Consider the following 20,343-nt stretch of genomic DNA (forward strand, 5'->3'; position numbering starts at 1 on the left):
GTAACCAACCTACAAGTCTGATGCATGTAATTAAACAACTAAGAATGAAACTTAACATACAAGGATGTAATCAAGCTGCATATAATCATGTAACTGTCATATAAACCTGATAGCATTCCACAAAATCAACATCAAGTTCCTCATGACAACCTTACTACAACCATGATCAACATGATGCAATGCAACAAGCACATGGAATGTAAGTGCAAGAGACACACATGCAATTGATATGCATGCATGATCAACACATCCACCCAAGGAGAGCACAACCACAATCTGATACCAATCTATAACATCCCCTCCTCCCAGTTCTACCCAAGCAACTGACCAGCCAAGGTAAACATGTGGCGAGAGAGGCCACTATAAGGGATTCAACCTCCTTGGTGATTTTAAGGAAATGGAGTTGACAGAACACATCAAACAAACCCATCCACATCGGCAACAACGCCCTCAAGAGACATGTCAGCCATTCGAACATCCTGTCCCTGGGTCCCATTGATGTTTTAAGCCTTTTATCCCCTGGTCGCTCTCATGCTATAGGCATGACATCGTTCAGAAACCCAGAGTTTCTCTCACAGGCCTATGTGCTAGCATCCATGGAGTCTTCTCAGCAGACTTGTGCCAATGTCCTCGAGATTTGAGCTACTTTTCTAGCCCAAAATCACGACCTCTTCCCAAAACTTGTTACGACCTCCAGAATCCATAAAGACTTAATGACAATACTAATAAATAAAAAATCAACCTCAGGACTAGGCTTGAGCATCCCCAACCGAGACTAACATTATGTCAAACACTTGGCATCAATGCAACCTACAAGTCTAAGATACAAGACAAAGCATGAATGAATGAAAGCAGTTATGAAACATAACCAGAAGGATCACCACCTTCTCCATTAAACTGTTATAACCTCAATTAGGTCTTGCATCCATCATTTTAACAATTACAAGTAAATACATGAAATAACCATGACATGAACCAGTCATATAACCATGCTTACAACTAGCATAAAACCATATAAATATCTTTCTTTCAGCCAGTGACGCCTGTGCCATATTCTAAGCATGAATGTGGGATCTCATAGAACAACCAGTCCAAAAACAACCTAGGGAATCCAAAGGTTAAACCACCTCCACTCTCATCAACCACAACCACAACAAAACCAATGCTCTGATCACAACTGAACCGAACTTGAAATGCCATTCAAAATCCATCACTATCCATGAGGAATTTTCCGTCTCCTTGTCTCTCAGGCTTTACCACAATCCAATCTCAGATCAGTAAGCCCTAAACTTAGACCAGTTTCTTAGGATTTACCGTAATCCAAACTCGGATCACTAGGCCCTAAATCGAGACTTCTCCCTTAGGCTTTACCATATATCCCGCCAAAATCAATCAAGGGATTCCTAGGCCTTTGGGAATGAAACTTGAGACCACCTCCGCCTTGGATTCTGAAATCCATCCGACAAACCAATGCTCAAAAACTAAAATAAACATCCAAACACCATGGCATCCGGAAAAAAGGCAAGGCTAGGCTGAAAACAACTATCATAACCCGACAAAACCATGCCACCGACAACAAGAGAACCATACACCAACATTCAAAACCATGCATGTCCAAACCAGCTAGGAAATCACACATACAAAAGGTTACCTACAAGTATGCTTGCTGAAGTTGCTTGATCCTGCTTTTCCTTCCTTGATCCTTGCTTTCCTTCCTTTCTGTTTGCTTGCTTTTCCTTCCTTGCTCCAAAGTTAGAGTGCTCCAAGAAAACTCTAAGTAACCAAGAGTGTGTGGGAGAGAGAATAATGAGAGAGTTCCAAACTTGAACTAATAAAAGGTTACCAACTGATCCTCAGAAGCCTTTTTATGAATGAGGTCTCTAATTTCTTCACATTATTTTCCTTCAAGTTCCTCCTCACATGCAACCTGTGACCTTTCACCTTACTTTTCTCATAATTTCCTTTATTTTCATAAATAAATGTGCCAAAATGCCTTTTGCCTTTTAATGCCTTTGCCAATTTTCCTTAGCCCAAACACACATCCAGTGATGCCCACTAGGATATCTTTTCCTAACATTCGGCTTGGAATAAGCGTGCCTTAACTGTGGTCTTATTTTACCTTTATTAACTTTTATTACATGAAATTTTCACCAAGGTTGTTACATTCGTGCAACCTTAAGCTCAAACTTTCATAGCACAATAATTTACTTTACAGCCAAACTAGGGCACCCTATGGCTCGCCCTACCCACAGAAACTCGACAAAACACTTATCGCAAGACTTCCCAGCTCGCCCTAGGTGAGCACATGTGTCTGCGTCTTTCTACTTGTTCGCTGCCTTGGGAAACTTTGCAATATCGCAAACTTTGCCTTGCCCTATAATACCGCAGGCTCGCGCTTTTCTGTTGTGCATTTGCCTTAGCTCCATGCCTTCACTTTTATTTATATGTGTCACCCATCTATATTTGGGGCATCTTGGCCTTGTGATGACATGCTACATGTGGTTGCACACCCCTTGCTTGTCGTATACTCCAAGTCTTGCTCACCACAACGACCCTTCACTTGCTGTGTATGCCAAGTCTTCCACGTCGCATTGCCCAGGTGCCCCATCTTAGTGTGGGTATGCCCGCGGGCGCAGGCCTTGCTAACTCGAGCCAACCCCAACTCATATGCGCGCCCATCATGCTGCCTTGTATTGTTCGAGTTGGCACATCCATCGTGGCGTGCCTGCTATGTCGTGCCCGATGCTCCGCCTTTATGCATGCACACCCTTTAACTCATGCACGCTGCCTTGTGGATCTAGGCACCCCTCCTTCATGTGGGCGCACCCATTGCACTAGGCACTCTCGTGTCGTAAGTGCAAGTCTTTTCCAAGTCGTTCCTCATCGGATGGGTGGGCACCCTTTCTTATGCGGTTTGCAGCTTAACGTGCAATCTCCACAACTTGGTTCCAAACTTCGGTTTTTTGATATTAAGTGAGCATGGCCCATCATGGGTGCCCGTTGGCCTTGGTGCCAACTTAGGGCCCTGACACTAGCCAACTCAACAATCCACTAACAAATGCGGCCCCAAGAACCTAGAAAAAACTTGTAATGCTAAAATAAAATCCCCAAAAATAACACAATTAAGTAAAAACCATATCGAGCACATGAGGTTGAGGTTGCAAGCAACAAAATTGGTAATTCCCCTTAAAAGATAAGGTAAAAAAAACCTAGGAACACATCGACTAGAGAGAAGAGAGTGATCGCCCATTGCTAGCTAGAAAAAAGAAGACTCCATTATGAAACCACAATGGTGCACACCGCCTAGGAAACTCCATCACTTACTCCATAGGTCTGCTATTCAAAATTCATTTCCTCAAACAAGTACTACAAAAATCAAGATTGTTTTACAATAATCACATTCATCAACTTATTTTAATTACTTGTTTATAGTAACTAAAACATTATTTTATGCCTATGTTACATATTGAACTTAGGTTACATGGTTTTATTTTATTTTCCAATAAGTGGTGTTGTTCATTCAAGTAAAATATATTTATCATTTGGTTAGAAAAATAAATATATTATTTGGTAGTTTACTCATTCTTCAAGCTTATGTGCTCATAATCTCTTTCAAATCCAAAGCTCAAACCATGGGGTTTTCACTTTCTAAATAATCCAAATGACATTTAAGTTTAAAAACTTCAAGATAATCCAAATAACATTTAAGTTTAAAAACTTCAAGATAATCCAAATGACATTTAAGTTTAAAAACTTTAATAATGAAGGCTCATATGATTAATGAAGTTAAATGGATAAATACATGTGCACCGATCTAACATTGAGTTTAAATTTTGAATAAACTTGATAAATCATTAATTACACTGCAATACAAGGATTTTGATATTATTGAATCAACTAAAGTTTAAAAAACTTAATAAGGCAAGCTTGAATGATTAGTGAAGTAAAATGGATAAACACATGTGAATGGATCTACCATTGAACTTAGATTTTGGATAAACTTGATAAATGATCTACCATTGAACTTAGATTTTGGATAAATTTGATAAATGATGAGTGAGAGTGAAATACACATTTTTTTGAATGATTAGTGAAGTAAAATGGATAAACACATGTGAATGGATCTACCATTGAACTTAGATTTTGGATAAACTTGATAAATGATCTACCATTGAACTTAGATTTTGGATAAATTTGATAAATGATGAGTGAGAGTGAAATACACATTTTTTTGATACTATTGATAGGAAGATTGAGTCAACTAAAATTTGTAACCTTGAACTATAAATGATTAATTATAATGCAATACAAAGAACTATTGATATAAAGATTGAGTCAACTAAAGTTTGTAATCTTGAACCCACAATTCTGGGAGTTTCGAGAGTGCTTTGAAATGGAATCATAGATATATTTTTCATTTAGTTTTGTTAAGGAGGACAACCAATGATGCTTCCTTTATAGAAAGAGGTGGAGACATAAACGTAGGAAATAAATAAGAGTTTTAGAGTTACTAGCTATTGTAATGATTATCAATGTTACCTTACACTATAAGTTTAGTATGGTTAGTTTTAAATGTCAACGCACATCACCCAATGCACTAATAGTTAAGTATTATCAATGCCCTTCTATATTTTAATTAAAATTTACCTTGCTTTCTAAGCCAACTTGGTGAACACACTTTTCACAAATGCGAAATCATTGCGATTGGCCGATGAGGCATGACGCGGATCGAGGGTGGGCTAATCGTGGCCGTTCGCTGGGGATGAAATTGAAACCGTTGGATAGATTGCCCCGCCCATACGTTTAAAGGATAAGGTTTCTACTATTTAAACCCTCTTACACTCAATCAAATACACAGGTCGTATTGTTTTCGTCTATCTGGTATAATTAAACCGGAGAAAAGAGCGGTATTGAGAAAATGGAGAGTTCAGGAAAGGGCAGTGGAAAGGGAGGGAGGAAAGGAGCAGGCTCCAGGAAGAAGTCTGTGAGCAGAACTGCGAAGGCCGGGCTGCAGTTTCCGGTGGGGAGAATCGCCAGGTATCTCAAGAAGGGGCGCTATGCCAAGCGGGTGGGAGGCGGCGCAGCCGTCTACGTTGCCGCTGTCCTCGAATATCTGGCCGCCGAAGTGTTGGAGTTGGCCGGAAACGCTGCCCGTGACAACAAGAAGACCAGAATCATCCCCCGCCACATTCAGCTGGCGGTGAGAAACGACGACGAATTGGGGAAACTTCTGGGCAAAGTGACCATCGCCAGTGGCGGAGTTCTGCCAAACATTCATCAGGTTCTCCTCCCCAAGAAGACCGCCGAGAAACCGGAGAAGGCTTCTGCGCCAAAGTCTCCCAAGAAGTGAAAAATTCATCACCCTTTGGCTTCTTCGAATTAATTAAAAACAAATGGTGTTTTATTAACACCACCTCTTTTTATCGGGGAGATTTGGTTTAATCATTTGCTGGGCGTTGGTTTTTAAATATAGTTTGGGGTGAGGGTTTGCTGCAGATCCCTCTCGAAATCTTTGAAATTATACGCTGAAATTATCGGAATAAAGTCTGGATTTAGCCGTCTGCAGCTTATCTTGATAAGCCAAGTCTGGATTTCTTTAACGCCAAGCGTATTATTCTAGAATACATGTTTGGTTTTGTAAGCAATATTTTGTGGCTGATTTTGAATATATGTGTGCTTTACATTTGAAGTTCGGTAGCGATTAAACTTGAAATAATTAGCATCCAAGGGAATGGAGCAGGCTTACAAATTGTTTCACTCTCAGATGACCTTTTTAAAGGGAGTTTATTTCAAATCTCTCTGTATTGAATTGAACAATGAAGGGGGTTTTTTTTTTTTTTTTGAACATAAATAGATGTAACACTTGGGTCCCTGGCAGGGAAAAAACTTATTGGTGTAATGTTTTTGCTTTAAGTGAAAAGCCATTAATTTTAGATAACTATTTTGTACCGAAAGAGAAAAGCCATTAATTTTAGATAACTATTTTGTACCGAAAGAGCTATGAAGACAGAGTTTACTTTGATGATTTACTTCTATGACTGATGGTTGCTTGATTTGATTTGTAATGTACAATCTTGGATTGCTTTGAATCTGATCTGTTAAGGTAGATTTCTCTTTTGCATCATCTTTTAAAGAAGTAGATGCTTTATTTGGTATCTTGAGGCCTAGAACTCTACCACACATCCTTAGGTTCAGGTAGACTTCCCTTTTGCAACATTTTAGAAAGAGGTAGATTTTTTATCGGGTGTCTTGAGATCTAAAGTTCCAACACACAGCCTTAGGTTCAGGACTATGGTAGAAGGGTTCTTTTGGATGTTATAGTATTTGATCTAAAAATAGATTGTTTATTTAGTGTCTTGAGATCTAAAGTTCCAACACACAACCTTAGGTTCAGGACTATGGTAGAAGGGTTCTTTTGGATGTTATGGTATTTGATTAAAAAACAGCTCAGGTTTAGGATTAGGTCACTTCCCTTTTGCAACTTCTTTGAAAGAAGTGGATGTTTTATTTGTTTCCTTGAGCCCGACTTATACCACACAGCCTTGGGTTCAGGACTATGGTAGAGTTTCATTTGGATGTTATGATATATCCGTAACATCAATATTTTGGCAACAGCATAGTTTATCCATTAATTTATTCATTGATTTGGTAATTGTTTTTTTGTGAACAGCATAGTTTATCCATTAATTTGGTAATTTTTGTGTTTGTTTGTTTGTTTCTGACAATTCCTTGACTACCTCACTGTCTCCATTTTTGGCTTACTTTCTATCCTATAATATCTGGCAACCAATCAATCTTATCCTATTGAGTCATTAATGTTATATGTTACCCCTTATGCAGCACCATCACTATCCCATGTGGCATGTAGCACCATCACTATCCCATGCGATGGTATGGCCACCTCATCTTATCTGGTCCTGTGTACGACTAACACCGACAGTTGTAAACGAGTCAACCGATGGGCCCATAAGCGATTAATTTAAATAAATTTGAACTAGTAGTTTACCGCTCAAAAATTCAAAATTCAAAATGTACAGTGGGCGGTTTGATTTTTGCTATGTCTCACCGCCTATTTGAATTTTCTTGCTAATGCTTCAGCCAAAGGAAGTGGAGCTATCCATAGAAGGCTATGAGGGCATTTCATCCTTGAACTGAACCTGATCGAAATGAGAGCATGCGGATGCCCTTTTCCCTTTGCCAACTATTTCACTGGTTCTTTTATCACGGGATCTCCGGCTAAGTGTTGTTGTTTTCACCCACTATGTGGTAGAATGGCCAATGAGACTGTCACAATTTTCGTTTCTATCAATTACAGGTTGTTACAGGTTTTTCACTGCAGGTGAATCTAATGTCCCCGGATGGCTTTGCCAATGTGCTGGAAATATTTGGCCGTGTGTAATATTACGGAAGTTCTTATTTCCACCTTTATTAGTCCATTAGTCTATTAATGTGCCGTGACATGTGTCTTTGATAGCCAGATATAAGTAACGACAGGTTATATTGAACTATTGAGGACGCATATCAAAGCGCATTAATGGACTAATAGAAGTGAAAATAAAAACTTACAATATTTATTTACAAAGGCCATTCATATCTAACATTTTCGTAACCAAGTCAAACACGTAATGGAAGGATGTATGACTTTCTCTATGGCGAGAGTAGGGTATTTCACAACTTTCCAATGGAAAGTTTAATGTCTGGTTAGTAAGATGTTATAAGAAAAGTTTAATGTTTTCCTATATAAGAGGTTGCACATCTCTGCACATCTAATTTTAAGGAAATTTAAGATAATACCATATAAATATTTTTAATTTTAATAATAAAATTTTGTATTTTCAATTTGAATAGTGAAATTGCATTTTTAATTTTAATAATCAAATTCATGTATGGAGTTTTTTTTTTTTTTTTAAATATTGTGATTTCAACATAAAATTATTATTATAATAAAAACATAAATTTTGGGTATTTAATTATTATGTAAAAAGTATTGAGTTTGGTTTTAGGTAAAAAAGTATTTGCGAAGATTTTATAGTTAAGAATATGTGTTTTTTTAATAAGAGTTTATTTGTTAAATCTTCAATAAACTTTATTAATAAAATCCTTGTGTGGAGGGATCCCTTACTCTAAAAGCAAGGGAGTCTCATTTATGAATTTGGTATTAGAAAAATTTAATATTTGATTATGATGATTAACATCCATTCTAGTGCATTAAGGAAATAATTTCAATTATTTAGATTTTCTTTTGGAATCAATTTGGTTTATCAAATTAAGTGTTGAATTATAATTCTTTATAATTTTATTTTTATCTTTAAAAAAGATTAAGGGTAGTGTTTCAAAATATCCATAAATTTTGTTTACTTAAAATGTAAAGAGGATTGACCATGTGACAAATCTTTTGAAAATATAACCTTTGTATTTATAATTAACAAAATTACATATTGTAGATGCTAAAAAACATGTGTAAAACAAAAAATCTTGGTATCCAAGATCAATAAAAACAATTCAAAGAGATAACACTAGTCTACTATTTTACCTTTCTTCTTTTTTGTTTTTTGCCAACCACTAGAGTTGGGAGTGGAAGATACAATAGTCATTTGATTTTTTTTTTTTTACATTTATAGGGATTTCCTTATCAAAATTTGAACTTTTTGAAGCATGAATTCGTTTGGTACCACTTGTTTTATTTATTTATTTATTTTCATTTCAGATGAAATCTTTTCAATTTGTTGTTGAATTGATGTCATTTGAACTAATGAATAAGCAGTTGTCTATAACGCGACTTTTTGAAAGCCTTTCCGGCAGGGTTTTTCTGGTCGAAATCCGGCAAGAATTTATTGGAATCGCAAGTTTGATAGCTAGTTTCTGCACAATGAAAGAGTCCCAGAGGTTTTTGAGGGTGCTGAATCCAAATATGCAGTTAAAAAACCATTTTAACTGCAACAAATCAAGATTTAACCTCAATTTCTTCCGTCGGATTCCGTCACTGGAATCTCCAAAAAGTCGCATTATAGACAACTCCATGAATAATTATGCTCGACCTTGTTCTTTTGCGTCGAATCTTGGGAATTTTGGTCATTAATGTTTGAGGTGTTTTCTGGGATTTTTGCATCCTTTGCTTCTACTTCTTAGGATTCTAAAAATTGCCATCCTTTTGGCTTTTGAGCTTGTCTCTTTTTTCTTTTAGGGTCTTTTTTTGCTCGAGGACACCTGATTTGAAGATGGCCAATTTGAAGGTATATACGACAAAGAATGCAATGTTTTCATAGTCAAGAGGTTGGGACCACTGCAGATTGTTGTAAATCAAAGTAATGCGATGGGGTAAACCTTTATTAATATCTATCTCTACACATTTGTTAAAAAGAATTTCTTATTCCTTTTAATACTTTGTGATGCCAAAAATGCAAGGGTAAATTATGTAACTTGATCCACATTGACATTTTGGAGACCACCATGGTATTTACATCAAATCTTGGGAACCAAGGTATTATGAATACACTTGCATTGCTCCAAAACCATGGCCCCTCTTTTAATACATAATCCATATCTTTTATGGATTATGTACTAAATTGCTAGAACATAGGTGTTTATCACATTTTTATGTCCAAGTACAGAAAATCCATTGATGTAAAGTCTCCGATTTGGGTTAGAATCCACTAAATCTGCATATATTTGCTCTTGCGTAGAAATTAGAGTAGAGCTCATTGACTTTAAGCAGGTTGATTATCAAAGTTGATACCTTGTTCATTTGCTCCACAATATAGGGACGAGAAAGATTGGGGGATTGTTTTGAATTTTTGTGTGGATCCGTCTTCCCTTTGACTACATCTTTGAAAGAAACTAGACCTTTGTAGCTAGATCTAAGACAACCTCCAAAAAGTCTCATATTAAGAATGATGGTTGAATGAAGTACAATGCCATAGTCTCACAACTTGTAATCTTCTTGCAATGATTTTATTACATAAATTAGATTTTGGAGTCTGGCTGGAATACCCAACTATTCTTAAATCTTTTGCTTAAGGGTTTGTACTTGATCCCAGACCCAAACCCTCATACACATAGATTTCCTTCTTAGCGTTTTAATAAAAAATTGGAGTGGAACTCCTTCAAACAGATACGGGGATTGACATCCAAGCTTCGTCCACTTATTGGTCTCGACTGGTAAATTCAAGGGTTGATTGGGGTCCAAGAGAGTTTTACCAAATATTGGTAGAGAATGGAGTTGTGAGGCTCCTTGTCACTGAAAACACCAAAGCTCCAATCTATATCGTTCCCAAAATCCCACAGATCTGAAAAAACTCCATGAGTTATTCACTCGACGACGTTCACAAGATCTATAATGGGAAGTTGATTTGAGGTTTGTGACCAAAATTTCTCGAAGATAAATTTTCTTTAACTGCTATCAGGGCCCAGATGCGGCCATGCCATTGCTCTCTGATGTTGCAGAACCTGCGAAACGGTCTCGTCATACCAAGTATTGCAGCAAGAGATGATGCTAATCAATCCTCCAATTGCATTTTCACACTATTCATCTTCTTTCCAGCGGATCCACCAGATCACGACCCTAGGCCCTAGATCAAGCCTCCCATCCTGCACTCGAGGTAACATGGCCAGATCCAACCAAAAAAGGTGTATCTATCCATAGATCCACACTTTCAAAAGCACTATCAGTCCAAGGAATAACAAATGCTTCAGTATTTGCCAAACTAACCCACTAGATCTTCTTGATGCCGAGAGATCTCTGCTTGCCCAAACCCCACTTAACTTTCCATATGCGTAGATCTCAATCTATCAAAAAATCGCTTATTCTGTGATTAGATCTGCCTTCATCGACGCCGATCTTGTCTGCATACGATTTTGCAGGTGATATGGGCTTCGCGAAAATAACTTGATCCAACTTACTTGCTTCCTACCTTGGGTGATAGGGAGCAATGGCCACGACATGAGGGGGATCGAAGTTGATGCCGTTGATGGAGGGATAAACCCTCACATGCTCTGTCACCACGATTCCAGTCTCGCCGCTGACGTCGTCCAAAGAAATCGTGCCATCGAAACTGTGATATTTGGAGGGAAGAGCTGTCATCACGATCCTCACATTGCAGGGTAGGGCTTTAGAAGCAGATCGAGATTTCGTCGAAGTTTTACATATTGTTGTTTCTTGTCATTTAATCTTATTTTATTATTTCCATTATTATTTTATAATATTCTTTACGAGGTCTATTTTATATCTCAGTTTTTCTAATGACTAATAAATATTATGATAACATTAACATAAAAGAATTTTTGTTGCCAAGTGATTTGTTCACTTGGACTTCATATTGTAGGAGTATCCACATAAATCGGTGGTTGTGGCTCACTGTCATTATTAGAGGAGGAAAAGTTCAAGTTCTCTAGGTTCTTGGCAAGGATTGTGACCTTTCTGTTGAGCTTGTCAACTTTGTCTAGTAGTTTTGTCATGCATATAATCAATTCTTTCTATGTATATGCTTTGTCAATTAGGACTATGCCCATTAGGGTCTTTATATGCTAGTAGAGATTAATAGTTTTCATGTAGTAGGTTTTCCTAGCTCTAGTAGAATTCTCCACATTAGGAATCTGGTCCTTAGTTTCTTAATCAACATGTCTATCAAGAATGTAGCGTCTTGATTTCCTAGCTTTCTCTTCCACACTTGAGATGGTTCTTTGTACAATTTTAGGGATTATATCCCTATGTGTTCCATTGCTGCTCAACTTGTTCCTTGTGCTTGGGTTTGGTGGGCTGAAGAGGGACTCAATTTTGAAGGAGGGAAGAGGTCGCCCTCATCTGCCACTTCGCTAAGGAGTAGAAAGTATATTCCGAGACATATTGACAAGCTTAAGATAGAGAGGGTGATCATAGAAAAATTGAGTGAGTAGGGAGGGAATATAACTCCTAGAGAGCTATGTAAGAAAAAGAGATAGGGGGATGGATAGGTTTGGGAATCTAGAGAATGGGAGAGGTAAATATAGAGGGGATGAATTAGGGGAAGCTTAGGAGGAGAAAAAGAAGGGATGTTAGAGTGAAAGAGAAGATGTCTCGGGGAAGGTTAAGAGTTCACCACATTGAGAGAAACAACCCCTCCAAAATTACCATTCCAAGTGAAGGGATAAAATACCAGAAACCTACAGAGACGGTGATTGCGGATTGTGCCAATGAGGGAATTTCTCCATCTGAAGAGTTTCCAACAAAAAATGATTGCAAGCCTTGCATTCCATAAAGTCTCCATGAATCAATCTTCTAGGACTAGTAACACCACAAAAGTTTCCTACTACCCATGGATGACAAATTATATGCATGCAACAAATGTCGATTCAGGTATGGTTGTCCTTAGTCAGCGACCTTGTATCATCATACTATTTCCATCCTCCTACTCCTTCCATAATAACCTCTGAAATTCCCCTACAAGTTGAGTTCTAGTATGATTGTCACTACATCCAAGTTCCACATGATCGATGCTTTGCAAGATCCCATAGGCATGTTCACATTGTTTCTAGAGAGTTACATATGGGAGTCCATGCACGCTGCCATTTAGAAGGCAACCCACCTTCTTCATTTATGTCCATGGCACTCATCCTAAGTTGAGGAAGGAGACCCCTTGTATGTGCACCCATAATGGGGGATATTGTTATTAATTAGAGGAAGTTTAGGAAAATCACAAAAAATAGCATGAGGTCATAGTTTACAAATAATTCATTATGGCTAAAATGAAATATCAAAGAGGTTTATAGTTGTATAGAAAAAGAAAGAAGGTTTTGAATTACATAAGAATATTTTTTACAATTACGTGAGAAGAATGGTTGGATTTATAGAGTGGGTGGTGAATTTGTTAATGGTCATTGCTCTGCTATAAAAATTGGCCCACTTGGCCGCCTTGAGCACAAAATATCCTTCACTATAGTGAAACTCCGCCCCCCTCTTTGGTCTCAAACTAGGCTTTTATTTCTCTCCTAAGTTCAATTTCTAATATTATGTTATATAACCGTTTGTATAAATTATACTGAAGGTTAAAACCAGTCTAAATACATCCACCCTTTTAACTTTTCTAAAGGATTATTTAATTAAATTATTAATCTCTTATAAATATTTACATGACATATAATATGATATCAAGCCACTTGTTACATTCCCATGACTCTTACACTTGCTTTCATTAGTTGAACTTCTGTTTCAACATTTATCATTGATAACTAGTAGGTGTTGATAAATTACCTTTTCCCCTCTCTCCTTGCAGATACCTTGTTAAGGTGCCATTTGGAACAAACTCATAGAGTAAGAGTGGGCTACCCATCTCAATGCAACAACCAAGAAGTCATACTAGATTTGAATGTTTCATAGTTGGGACGATATTAACTTCATTAATAATATGTTATGTCCCTTGAGTGCTTCCCTAATGTATTCTTTTTACAGTGACAAGGCATCCATCGGGTAACTTTCCAACATCAGCTATTCCACAAGCACCATTTCCCACTGTCTCGCTTGACACAAAACATTTTGTAGTTCTCTCTGGGTCTCCATATGTGAACAATTTTGTGGTGCAAGCCTTAACATGGAATGAAAGAAGGCTTTCACGTTGGCTTCAATTACTTTATATTTTTATCTTTAAGGATGAATACTTGTGAGACCTAAATTATGCTAAGGAAATAACAAGGACCGCAAGAATGGTTGTTGTTGACAAGGTTTCTAGGGTTGCAACTCCAATTCGTGACATTTGACCATGTATTTAATTATCCAAGGAATATGATCATTAGAGAAGTAATGAGACCATTCATTGCATTTGTCATTGAATTTGCATTCCTGCAAGTCTTTTGTAAAAATATTTCCCAAGAGGCACTCAATATTAGTTATGTGAAACCTTTCGTAAAAGAACATGTAAGGTTCATACAATTATGTTGAATACGATGCTGTTATAAGCTTGAGGAATATGAATGTAAAGTGGTGTGATGAAAAATAAGATTTTTCTCACTACATTGAACACCAAGAGAGATACTTTGTAACATCGATACATGTGTCGGAGAAAGCTCCTCATGATAATTATAATGTTAGGCATTTTTACCTTAATTATTTTTCCATTGTTGCCAACACATAGATGCTATAAAAAATATCGACATGTCTCATCACATACAACAAATAAATGTAATGGAGCTGTCATGATATGATAAATAAAAAAACCATTCTTATAAGCATGTATTCCCATTACTACTATCATCTCTATCTGATTCTAAGAAGGAAAACTGCTTCCATTGGCATGGATAATGTTTATTTTAGCTCCTTCTTTGGAAATATTTGATGTAATTAGAAGAGGAGGTGAATTTTTAAGGTGTTTTAGTGCCACAATTGTTGCAGAAGCATGAGCATCTACCATAGAATAAAAAGGATTCCCTCCAAGTTGATCAATGTTGTAAGCCTTATGGGAAGAAATGAGCGAATCCATATCAATTGCTAGCCTTAATCCACTTACTATCTGGCTTCACATCTTACTAAAGTTTACTCTGTTTGTGAGAGGTCAAGAGTCAATGGCATTTGAGAACTTTTACTAACCATTTCCAATATTTAAATAAGTTTCCAATGGCCATGACATTTTGAATTGACCACAATTCTTCAAACTCTACTCTTTTAACAAAATGTTGTTCATAATTCTTGCAATTTTGAGTAGATGCATAAACTTTTCAAATGCTAAACTTTCATTAAGGATACATTTATTCCACATTACTTCTGGTAGCATGAGAAGCATGCGTTGGTGTAGTACTCAATATGATGAAGATGAGAGTACCTAAAACAATTAGAAAGACACCTAGCGATTCCTCGAAGAGAAAGATGTTGGTTAATCTCGAAACCAAAAAATTGGTACTAAAATTAAGAGTTGTGGCTTGTAACAAAGTTAGAGTTAATATTGCTGAAAAATTATCTCCACACTGTCATGTTCATTAAAACAATATCTGAGATGATGATGTGGTCGCAACAATGGCTGCTACCATTAAAGCATTGCTTCCCATGAAAGCTGATTGGTCATTAACTATTTTTATTTACCCTATGTAAACCTTCTCATTGCTTCTTCTTATGTTTTGCTACATGTAATTTCACACCACAATGCTTGTTGATGCTTGTCTCCTTGAAGCTTGACTAGATGCAATTACTTCCCAATTCTAACAAATGATATTTAAATATAATAATGATGGATTATTCGTCACAATGATTTTGGCTGTGTAAATTCATCTATCCATTTCATCCAATTATAAGGGCCTACAACCACCATGTTCTTTGAACATAATATCATCACTGATTTATAGATGTATGTGTGCTATTTCTAAAAAAATAAAAAATAAAATAAAAATTCTCCCAACGTCCTTTTATTTCTCATGTCAATAATATCCATAGGACTTTACGTCTACGCCTATGCATTTGAAGGTTTTGATCCCTCTAGAAGTTAGTGACAATATTTTTGGCTACCCCTCTTGTAACTATCATGGTGAATTTGTAATTCATGTAAATATTGTGGAAATGTAAACACAATGAATGGATGTGAGGAGTGGACATAGATTGAGAGGTTGGGAAGAGGAGTTTCTTGTGAATTGGTTAACTTAGGATGTTCATTTAATGGCCACTAGTTTTTTGACTGGGTTTAATGGCTTGCATGGCAAGTAGGGAGGAGGAGTATGGGCTTCCTAAATGGAGGACAATCCCATACCATCTTTGTCTCCTCGTGGGTTGTGTGGTCCTGTCAACACACAAATAGCAATGAGGGGTCGATAAAGGAGGAAAAACATTCAAAGAACATTGGGATCAAGCGTGGTTGATATTAGAAAGAATCACAAACATGACTTGTATATTATGGGTGCTCGTATGCTAGGTTTTGCATATGAGGATTTCAAGTGAACTCATGAGGTAAAGGAAGAACATTGGGAACAAGCTTTGGTGTTGGAGAGGGAGCACGCTAAAGAGGGTGGTTGAAGAGAAGTAGCATATGGAGACATTATGTATTCTAGAGCCTTGTCGATTTGAGTAGGTGGAACTCAGTGTACTTTGGATCCTTGGATAATAGAGGGTAAACTTTGTGTGATTCTAATATCTGCAGGTTTAGCAGATGGACATCCGTGTGCTTTGGATTCTTGGTTGAATAGGTGGAGACATCAAAGGATATAATCCTGATCTAAGTGGGTGGAGATGCAATGGTATCTTGATTCCCGTGTGAAGATTGATTGGCATTGATTTAAGTTCCCTTGAGAACTTACCTCCTCAGACTCTAAATCAAGATTGGGGGTGGTGGTATCACTCCCAGAGACAACCTCAGATTGCTTACAAGGCTAGTCTCGTATGATTCTCACGAAATTGGAGACATCACATATGTTTTGATATATGTATTTTAAATGGAAAGGGTTGGTTCATTCATCTAAAGGTGTAAGACATGTATTTCTGGTATTTATTCACATATACAACTCACAGAAATACATGCATAAACTAGTGGAGGTTGAGTAGTTCAAGGACCTACAATTTAATAAGATTTAACAGAGCAATGAGAGAGGATAAGGAGGAGTAACTCATCACATAGAGCTTAAAGCATCAAGAATTTCTACACTTATCTGAGTTATAGGTAGATATAATGGACAAAAGAAAGACAAGATGCTATGAATCATGGAGCACGATTTTAAATATATAATATCAAGAATCCATACAGGTACATGAATTAACAAGTCAATACAAATGAATCTATAAGAAAGTATGAAATATTTATAACAGCTACGATTACACGAATTCAGAGAGGAAACATTAACATAATGGAATTTAACAAAGGGATAACATACTGTAGTACTCGAAGGGGGAATCACCACCATTTCCTTGATATTCTGAAAGATCTATATTATAAAGTCATACACTTTGAAAATAACATGTAGCTTTTTCTTTAGGATTTATGAAACTTTGTAAAGTGTTGCTTCCCCCTATTTATCTGGAGAGGGGGAGCATTGAACAATAATTAAAACAAAATATCTCAACCCAGCCTCAGCTATCAGATCGACTAACTGTCTCATCCTGGTATGGATCTGTGGCCCAAAAATGACTACAAACATTAATTGCTTCAATCAATGGCGACACATCATAGGAAAACAAAACAAGTCAATCGATTGGATGGACATGGTAACAAAATATCTCCATGCCCACCCCTGTGATCACCTTTGCTTCAGGTTGTTGCTTGCCCACGGTCTGGTCACCTGTGTCACTTAGCCGGTTCCCATCACTTCTGCCTTTACTGCTCGAATTGTTTGTTCTTCAAAACTGGGAGTGGTCATCTATCAGTTTAATGCCACAGTACAGAAGCAGAGGTCGCTTGGGCGGTACTTCGTCTTCCCACGGTGTGGAGCACCATGCTGGATCATCAAGTCCTCTTGACCTTCCATGTCTTCATTTACTCTGTATCCATCGACCTTAGTTTCGTGTCACAAAGGGGCCTTTCTGGGTCAACCCATGTCGAGTTTGAATGCTCCATCTCCTTTCTTAAATGCCACAGCTGCTGACCCACCACACCTTTAAAGTTCTGCACTACCTGGTCGCGGAGTTATCACATCGGGGTTTTCCATTAAACAACGTTTACAGGACGGGGCATTTCATTTCGCTTTAGCCCCTTTTGCTTCATGTGACCGGGGGCTATGACTAGGTGCTTAGTTCCCAGGCGCTAGGGCATTTGGACTCCCCTCCGAGGGTTTTTTTCATTTGTTGCATAGAATCCCTCATATCGGTGGCTTATAATGCTTGCCTTTGGTATCTCCCCTTGACATTTGCGATCGTCGATCTGCGGGATTGGGCCCACCCAGGATATCACAATCAAAGTATAGGAGAGGGCCTTCCTAAAATATTTCATAGAGCCTACCGATTGTCAAGACGTGAAACTTCAAGAAAGCAGGATACATGAAATATCACATCCCGAATTGGGACATCATATATTGCATTTGCGAGTCGGAAGGGACTTCGGCGGATGAGGGCTTTCATTTTTGTGACTACGGATCTGCGAGATTGGCCCCTTTAGTGCTTAGCCCTTGGTTCTTCGCTGCAATCCTTTCTTAAATGGTTTTTGGCCCCTCTCGACGCTTTAACACTATAGGCCCGAATTTCGGCTATTTAGCGCTATCGATGTATTCCTCCTGCAATTCCTTTAAGGGTTATCTGTTGTATATGGCGACTACCGATTGCAATATGTGTGGGCTCCGCTGATCGTTGATTTGAATGTCCTTTGCAATGTATGTTGACCCTTGACCACCGATTTGTGAAATCGCTCCCAGACCTCCATTATGCAGGAAGTTGGATATGCAGGACTTCCGATTGCCAATAAGCCGATATGCCGTGCCTTGGACCCGCCGATATCCAATTTGCGATATCGAAAATCAGAAGATCGTAGATTTCACTGTCTTCCCCTACTGTTGCTTTAGAAAAGCCCTGATTGCGATTTGCGATGAGCTTGACCCTTAGTCATTTTCTCTTCGTTTTCTGGTCTTCAAAGCGTCCCTTCAATCTGCTCTAACTTCTGATACAGGAGTCCATTTTTAGACTTCCACCTACTGTTGAAAAGCTTATTCTGAGAACTATCTAGTGGAGAGTGTCTGATTTAGCTTTGAGAGCTTCTGTGGCTTGGAGGATCGCTGAAAACTTCTTTATTCTTTGGTACTCTTTGTACAACTGGAACTCTGTTTTCAGAAGGTGACAACAATGGCTCCACTTGTGGAGAGTGCCTTGCTAGCAAGGTGCTGAGAACCTGAAAAATGCAAACTTCTTTGGGCATGGAGTCTTTTCTAAACAAGCGATAATTATGTGAAAGTGGAATTTTCAACAGAAACTAGAAATTTCATATAACAATTACAATACACACACCGATATTTACAATGAGTTCAAGATAGGTACCTCTAGTTTTGGAAATAGAGTTTGAGGAACTCACCATTTACTGGCAGTTCCAATGATTCACCGTCCAGATTTTCAAGCAGGTACGTGTTATTTCCTCTCCCCTCTACAATCGTGAAAGGGCCGAAATATAGAGGATCAAACTTTTCGTGTTTGCCTTTTTCTTCCCGTCGGACGTCCCATCAGAGAAATAAATCTTCTGGTTGAAGGGGTCGATCCTTGGCCTTCTTGTCAAACAGGGATTTCATCTTCTGTTGGTAATTTGACAATTTGGCCCCCACATGTTCTCTATTTTCATGAAGTTCGACTAGCTGGTTTATCCTTCGTGTCAAGGCACTTGGCTCTTCCTCAACTTCTTGTAGTAACGTCGACACTAGAATTTCTAATTGGATTGGGAAGACCACAACCTTACCATACAGTAGCTTGAAAGGCGATTTTCCAGTGGATCGTTTAGGGTTTACTTGGTTATCTTAGAGGGAAAACTTCATTTGGGAGTCCCAATTCCTCTGATTCTAGATGATGGTATTCTTCAACACTCTCACCACAATTTTGTTTGAGGACTCAGCCAAGCCATTACCTTGAGGATAATAGGTAGTGGAGCGCCCGATGATGATACTAAATTCATGGTAGAAGATGGTGAATTTTGCAAATTTGAAGACTTGAGCATTGTCAGTGATAATTTGATAGGACAACCAAAGCGGGATAATATGTTCTCCTCCATAAACTTGATTACCACCGAGTCTGTAGCGTTTCTAGTTGGGATGGCCTCTACCTACTTGGTGAAATAATCCATGGCCGTTAATATCCACTTGTGTTGGCCACTGGATGGTGGGTTTATTTCTCCTATGAATCCTAGTCCCCACTGTCTGAAAGGTTCTTCCACATGCACTGGAATCAGGGGGAGAGGAGAAAGTTTTTGTCTCTCAGTAAAAACTTGGCACTTCTAGCACGACCTGACCTGGGAATGAACATTTATAAACAGTGTAGGCCAGTAGAATCCTGCCTTCAAGATTTTGTGAGTTGTGGTCTTCCAGCTGTAATGACCTCCACAAAATCCTCCATGAAATTCCTCAATCACTTTATGAGTTTCTATTTCTTCCAAACATAACATCAAAACTCCCACCAGGTCCTTCTAGTAGAGTTGACCATTGGATATGATATACTTTCGAGCTTGCAATCTCAGAGTTCTGTATTTGGATTTATCCAGCCCTAGTGGGAACCTCATGAATAAGAGATTTTGGATGATATTCTGATACCAGGGTGATCCCTCATATTTAACATAGATATTTTTCTCTGATGTTTTAATCCCATTCTACTGCACCTTTGGTCTGCCTTCCTCTGTTATCAGGTTTATCCCTAAAGCTTGGAAATTAGATTCTGATAAAACCTTGGACAACCCTTGGCCTTTTATGAGATTAGTAGGTTTTATGTCTAACTCATATTCT

General features: G+C 38.0%; 1 pseudogene; it reads left to right on the forward strand.

The window, feature by feature from the left end:
- The first annotated feature begins 4,853 nt into the window (after nt 1–4,853).
- Nucleotides 4,854–5,689, forward strand: LOC149230407 (histone H2A pseudogene; annotated as a pseudogene).
- Nucleotides 5,690–20,343: the final 14,654 nt, after the last annotated feature.

Source organism: Pinus tabuliformis, chromosome J (assembly GCF_031772625.1).
Source record: "Pinus tabuliformis cultivar Carrire ecotype Pingquan chromosome J, CPIR1, whole genome shotgun sequence".
Lineage (NCBI taxonomy): Eukaryota > Viridiplantae > Streptophyta > Pinopsida > Pinales > Pinaceae > Pinus > Pinus tabuliformis.